The 6,231-nt window shown below is 49.7% G+C and overlaps 1 long non-coding RNA gene across 1 annotated transcript in view; it reads left to right on the top strand.

The window, feature by feature from the left end:
• Nucleotides 1-4,677: 4,677 nt before the first annotated feature.
• The window catches only part of LOC125744326 (uncharacterized), a 4,591-nt gene continuing 3,037 nt past the window's right edge, over nucleotides 4,678-6,231 (top strand). The window contains exon 1 of the long non-coding RNA XR_007398334.1: nucleotides 4,678-4,743. This is a non-coding gene — a long non-coding RNA (uncharacterized LOC125744326). The remainder of the gene's footprint in view (nucleotides 4,744-6,231) is intronic.

Raw genomic sequence — 6,231 nt, 5'->3', positions numbered from 1 at the left:
AATTCACAGATCCCACAATTTATTGGTTGGGGGGGGGTGGTTGTTGTTGTAATGGCAATGAAGAAAGTGCCCATTTGGATGCAGGCCGAGGGGCCGGCGTGTTCGGGCATGTTCAGGGAAACACAGCTGACCTTCAGAACCTTAACCTCTTTCTCAAAGTTTCACATGTGGTTCCGGTCTTTTTTTAATGCATGTCACCAAAAATTCATTTTTATGGTGGTGCTGAGTTTCGTGCCGTACATGTGTCGCTCTGCGAGCCAGGGGACGCCTTAACGGACGGAGCGTGTTAATGGAATTGTACCGTCAGACCGAATTTACTGCTTGCTGCTGCCATTATGGAACATTACAATGAGGAGAGAAAATGGCGGCATGTTACGCACTATGCTGTCGTGCTGCATTATGAAGATATATTACCGTTCTGTGACGGTAATTTACGATTTGATATCGATAACCTTGTGATTTAAATATTATTGAAAGTGCATTGTGGGAATTTGAGGTCCCCTCTGATGATCCATGTGTGAAATTTCAAAGCTTCTGCTAATCATCTGCTGCAATGGATCATCACAGTATGTGTGGACACTAAGAAGGAAAGTTAATAAGTTAATGACTTGTACTCAGACCCTCTGACGTGGTTATTCGGGAGACTTAAACACGGTTTTGCCTGTTACAGGGCAATTTGTGGCTTAGTGGATTTGGATGCTATACCTTTGGTCAGAAGGCTGCTGGTTCTAATCCCTGCATAAGCAAAGTGGTGTTACCATTGGGTCCCTGAGCAAGGCCCTTAACTGCTAATTACTCCAGGGACTGGCTGATCCTGCTTTCTCAAAATATATCATTGCTTTGAGTAAAAGTGTCTGATAATAAATTGAATGCAAATTTAATATGAGAAGTGACTGGTTCTGCATCAAAAGAAACAGGTTTTGCGTGTTAAAGATGGGGTAGCTGGAGGATGCAGTGCCTCATTGGGACCTGTCGCATTTTGTCTGCGTGTTTATTTACTGCGTTCCTGCCCCCACAGGACCCCTGGCCGCCTCCTTCTGGCAGGCATGCCGAGTCCCCAGGCATCCCGCCGACAGCCCTTGGTTTTATTTCGGCGTTTACACTAATTGACTTGAGCGAGCGACAGGGAGGTCCTCTGGTGCACACGTTTTGGGGAAAAATGTCATATGCTAAAGTCGACCTTCTCGCCGGCGCCCTCCAGAGCTAGCTAATCATAATAACACACGGGCCTCTCTGAGAGGGCTGCTGGCACCGTGAGGCTCTTGTGCATTAAACCTCACAGAGATCAGGACAATTTGGGAGTGCGTTGTTGGGTCGGGGGGGGGCTGAAAGGGCTGGGGGGTGGGGCATTTGGATGTACTCAGAAGAGGCGTGCTGTCAGGGAAGCTGCCAGCCCCTGCCCCCCCAAGACAGTCCTGACCGGCAGGCAGGCGAATGGCAGTGGAAAGCTCCTCGTTGTCTTAACCGGATGAATAATTCATCCCCCCTGGCCCCAGCATCTGGGCTAGTGCGAGTGCATCAACGGCACGGCCCCGCGTGGCCTGGTGGAGGAGGGGCCGCCGCGTCCAGGGCCTGACTCAGCACGCCTGGCTCTGTACCCCGGCTCTCCGGCAGTGCCCTTGGCTCCCGCTCTGGAGTCCTTCCACCTGACCGGCCTCTCGCACCTCACCTGGCTGCGCTCCCCGCCCCGCGCTTTCCGGAAGGGGGGCGGGGGCACTCCCGCCGCACGCTGGCAGGCCGTCCGTTCTGCCTGCAGGGGCTGGCAGGCCGTGCTGAGACTCCCGTGTCACGCCGTGGCTCCGGGGTGCTTCCTCAAGCCAGTGCGAAGTGACCCAGATCATCTTAATGAGGGGGACGTGGGAGGCCTCGCGCCCGGACTCCGCAGTGCCCTTTCCCTGGGCTGGACCGCTCTCTCCCAGTGCCTCTCCATCTCCCCCACACGCCCACTGTGACAGGGAGGGGTCATCCGTGCCAGGCCAGACACTCCCAATTCCCCAAAAATGCCCCACATGCCCATTCCCCCTGACGACCCCCACCTTCAGTTTCTTAAAGGCACAGGCGCATATATTTTTATAAACACCGTAGTGATGGACTGCAGTGCACTTGTCAAGTGCTTTAGGGCAATGTGATAGCACCTTGAAAATGGTGCATCAGTGGCGATTCTGGGATTTGTATAAGATGGGGGCATACATGGGGCCATAGTTCATATAGTGGAGCCAACCAAAAATATAGTTTGAATCTGTGAGTGACACGGCCGAGGGCAGTTTGGGGGCCAATCAGCTTGCAGCTGAGGCGAGTGTGACTATGGCCCGGTCGCTGTATGCACCCCCGGCAATGTAATAATGATACTGAATAATAATTACTCTCGTTGATAACAACAACAACAATAATAATAATAGTAATAAAAATGCTGCCCCTCAGCCTGTTGTAACCTCAGTGGACCAGTTTCTTTATTACGTCATATGACCTGTAGAGCTCCTCCCCCGCCCCCCCTAATTTAGTACTAATGGGCTTCCGGCTCCACTGTGTCCCCAACCACTGCGATGAAAGGAACTCAAAAAAGTGGCCCGAACAGCGGTGGAACGTAAAGGTGTTTCTTAACAGCCAACTGTCGTAGCCGGGATAGACTTCCAGTAACCCGCAATGCAGTTTTGAAGCATAGGGAGCAGCCAAAGGTCCGACACTAATAAATTACCATTTAAAGAAGTCATTTTCACTATGTGTGAAATATATTTCATTATTTTCATATACAGGGTACATAGCCAATCCCTACGGGCCATCCAGCTATCCGAAAGATTTTCTGATTCTTGCGTCCTCATGTTTTTTAAAGTCTACATTTCAGTGCTTCAGTGAAGCATGTGTTGAGAAAAAAACAATGCATTAATTCTCGTTACTTTTTCACTTTGTTGACAATCTAGCTTGCCAATGCCTTTGCTAATCCTTTGCTGTGGAAAATGGAGAATCTATCACCAACTGATTGATCGGGCTGTTTGGCTAAATGGGACGAGTCTGAAACTGAGACTGTCTGCCCAGATCATTTTCAGACAGGCAGCGGTGTACATACCTGTGTTAAGGGATGAACACACAACGTAACATGTTTTTTTTTTTTTGTTGTAGTCCAACATGCAACATTTTAACTAGCCAGCAAGCTAGTGTTCAGTGTTTTTTGTCCTCACCCTTCGTCTAGGCAAGTCTGGGTACTTAATTTCTAGCCCAGAAACCCGAAGTCGAAAAGGCGGGAAAAGGTCTGTTATCGATTCCTGCGGTGGTCACGCGATACGAATAGGACGGACGTGATCGTCTGAAGCCAGCTTCCACTCTACAGCGTCCCATCGACGTATTATCACCACCAAAGAGATGAGGAGGGGAAGGCGAGCTGGCTCTCGGGCAGGGAGAAGAGCCGCCGATTCAGCATAACAGCTTGCCGTCAGTAGCTGTGATTACCGCGATTGCTGATAAGAACCACCACAGGCATGGCTCCAGCGCCGGCCCCATCGATCGCGTCCCAATCAACCGTGTGTTTTTATTTTTTTCTTATAGGAGAGTAATAATCAGGCCTCTTTTTAAATTTATTTATTTTCCCTTCTCCCGGGAGATTCCGCACGACAAATTCCTGGTGATTTTACGTGGGAAGCAGAGCTGTGGCCTCGGAAAAAAAAACAAAGAAAGTGGATGAAAATTACAGGACACAAAATTATGATAAATGTATGCAAATGCCTTGCAGCTCCTCTTTGCTGCCCGCCCAACCCCTCTCACTCCAGCAGGGGGCATTTGAGGACGCTGATGATGGACGGTCCAGCGTTCAGGTCCCTTGGCCTCTCCAGGCCCAATTTCAATTCCTACCACAGCCCACAGGCAGGGGCGATTCTAGGATTTTTTACGCTGGGGGCATAAAGGGGCTGACCTTATCATTAGCCAATGATATGTTTTGAATCAGTGAGTGACAGAGGAAGAGGGATGCTGGTGACCAATCAGCTTTCTGTTGCCTGTGGCCCCGCCCCTGTATGCACCCCTTCATAAATTCCAGTGTCCGCTTACTGCTACTGCAACCATATCAAAGAAGCACCACAAAGCCAACCATAGCAACCCGCAATTAATGACCGTAGCTGTGTTACAAAGGGGTAGCGCTCATATGCGAGACACCTGTACGTGAGCCTGAGACATCCTCTGAATCTCATCCCCAGGGTCATTTATCACCTGGCTCAGGTTTTAAAGTAGGATAAGAAAAAGACATACTTTACTATGGCAGATTTGGAATTTGGAAGGTGGGCCGTGTCACAGTGCAGGAAGCCCGCGACAGTGCTGCGGGACTCTGTGCTCTCGATTCAGTCTTCCACCGGACCTCCTCTCTGGTGAGAATAATTTTTCAGGTCAAACGCAGAACTATTTTTAATTCCAGCGGATGAGCGGGGAGAGCGAGCGAGCGAGCGACATTCACCGGCACGCTCTGACTGAGCACGCCTCCGGGGAGCGCCGTAGAGCCGCCTCGCGTGAGGAACTGAAGAGGACGGCTGGTGTCTCCTCGGCAATGGAGATCTGAAAATGTCATAACAAACGTTATCATCCGCCAGCAGCCCTACCCCCCCCCCCCCCCATGTCGATTTTCCTGGGTTTTGCAGTGGGGGGAGCTAAATTCTCAGGGGAGGGTAATAAGTCCCATGTCTTATACCATGGACAGCCTACGGTCAGGGCACGGTGTCCTTTCACAAGATGAGGGTCACCTTTAACTGGTACATTATCCAGGTCTGTAAACTGAGATTTTTCCTCATACTACAGCAACTGGGGGGGGGGGGGGAATTCTCCCAGAAAGGGAAGCATTCGAGGGAAGGTCGTCTGTGAATATACGATCTGGTCGAGTAAGGTGATAGCAGCAGCCACCGTGGTTGTCTCGACTTGCTGACTAAACAACATTGGGTCCGACGAGGTGTCAGATGATCCCTGAGGGAGATGACATCATGGCTTCTGCAGCACCATGATTGGTGCTTCTGTCATGCTGGCATTCAGCCTCAGATGATTATTTCTGTGTGTTATACCTTTGCTCTGCATGTATGTTGGCTCTGCGTGGTCTCCCTGTCTTCCTTAGCCGTTCTTCTGGGGGTGCTGTGTGGCTGTCTGGGTTAGGATGCTTTGTCTGTGATTAGCAGGTCGCCACTTCAGATCTTAGGGTCAGCATAATGATGTCACCAGTGGGCTCTTGGGCAAGCAGCAGTTCAGACCTGACCCTCCTTTCTCAAATGTGCAATGCTTTGGATAAATAAATGCAAAATATCTCCTCCTATAAGCCAAAAACATCTGTTTGGGTAAACATAGTTTCCCTAAATAGTGTGTGTGTTGATTATGTTTATATTACATTGTGGAGACCAAATGTTTCCTACCATGTAATAAAAACATGCTATTTTTTCAGGTCCTCACAGAGATCTGTGAATGCAGTCAAAAAAAGTTAAAAAGTTTCATATTTCATTTGGTTACTTATGGTTAAAGTTATGGTGTCTGTACTGTGCTGGACTGGCATCCCATCCGAGGTGTTCTGTACTTTCTGGAAGAGGTCTGAGGCTCGCTGAGACCCTGTACTGCATACACAATTGGAGGTACTGTGATCTCAAGAATTAGTTCAGGTTCACCCAATTACGCAGCTGGGCGTTTTTCCTAAAACGACACTCTGAGGCAGATCAATGGGGTCAGGAGTCAATGGCCCTGTCCGAGAAATCAAACATGATTCGCCATGGACCCTTGGGGTCAACAGGACCCGAACCAGAATCCAAACAAGAGACTTCGGAGGGGCATATGTCCACCGTTTGCCGGCAATGCTGCCTGGGGGTCTGCTCCGGGAATCTGTGGGGGGGGGGGGGGGGGTGGGCTGATGAGAAGTCTCAATTTTCACCTTATTTGTTTGTTTTTTGTCTCCGGGGCTGTAAACGGCACAGCCTGCTGAGGATTAGCCTTTGAAGACGACCTATGACCGCCGGTTTGCCGCTTATTTCAAAAGTGAGAGTTAGAAATGTGGAAACGCATAATAAATAGCATGTGATAAGGAGCAGGGGCTTCAGCTGAGGACGCTCTGGGTCTGGTGTTTTCTGAAGGACTACGGCTTCTGAATCTCACTTCATCGCTCCTCTGGAGGAAAACCTCGTATAAAATGCCACATCCTTTCAGGCTTAATGTCCACTTAATTGCTGCTTTGATGTCCCACAAACAGCAGGCAAAATGTCTTATTCGTCACCCGATCACGTA

This window comes from Brienomyrus brachyistius, chromosome 6 (genome assembly GCF_023856365.1).
Source record: "Brienomyrus brachyistius isolate T26 chromosome 6, BBRACH_0.4, whole genome shotgun sequence".
NCBI classification, from domain to species: domain Eukaryota; kingdom Metazoa; phylum Chordata; class Actinopteri; order Osteoglossiformes; family Mormyridae; genus Brienomyrus; species Brienomyrus brachyistius.
This window is presented reverse-complemented; position numbering and strand designations above follow the sequence as displayed.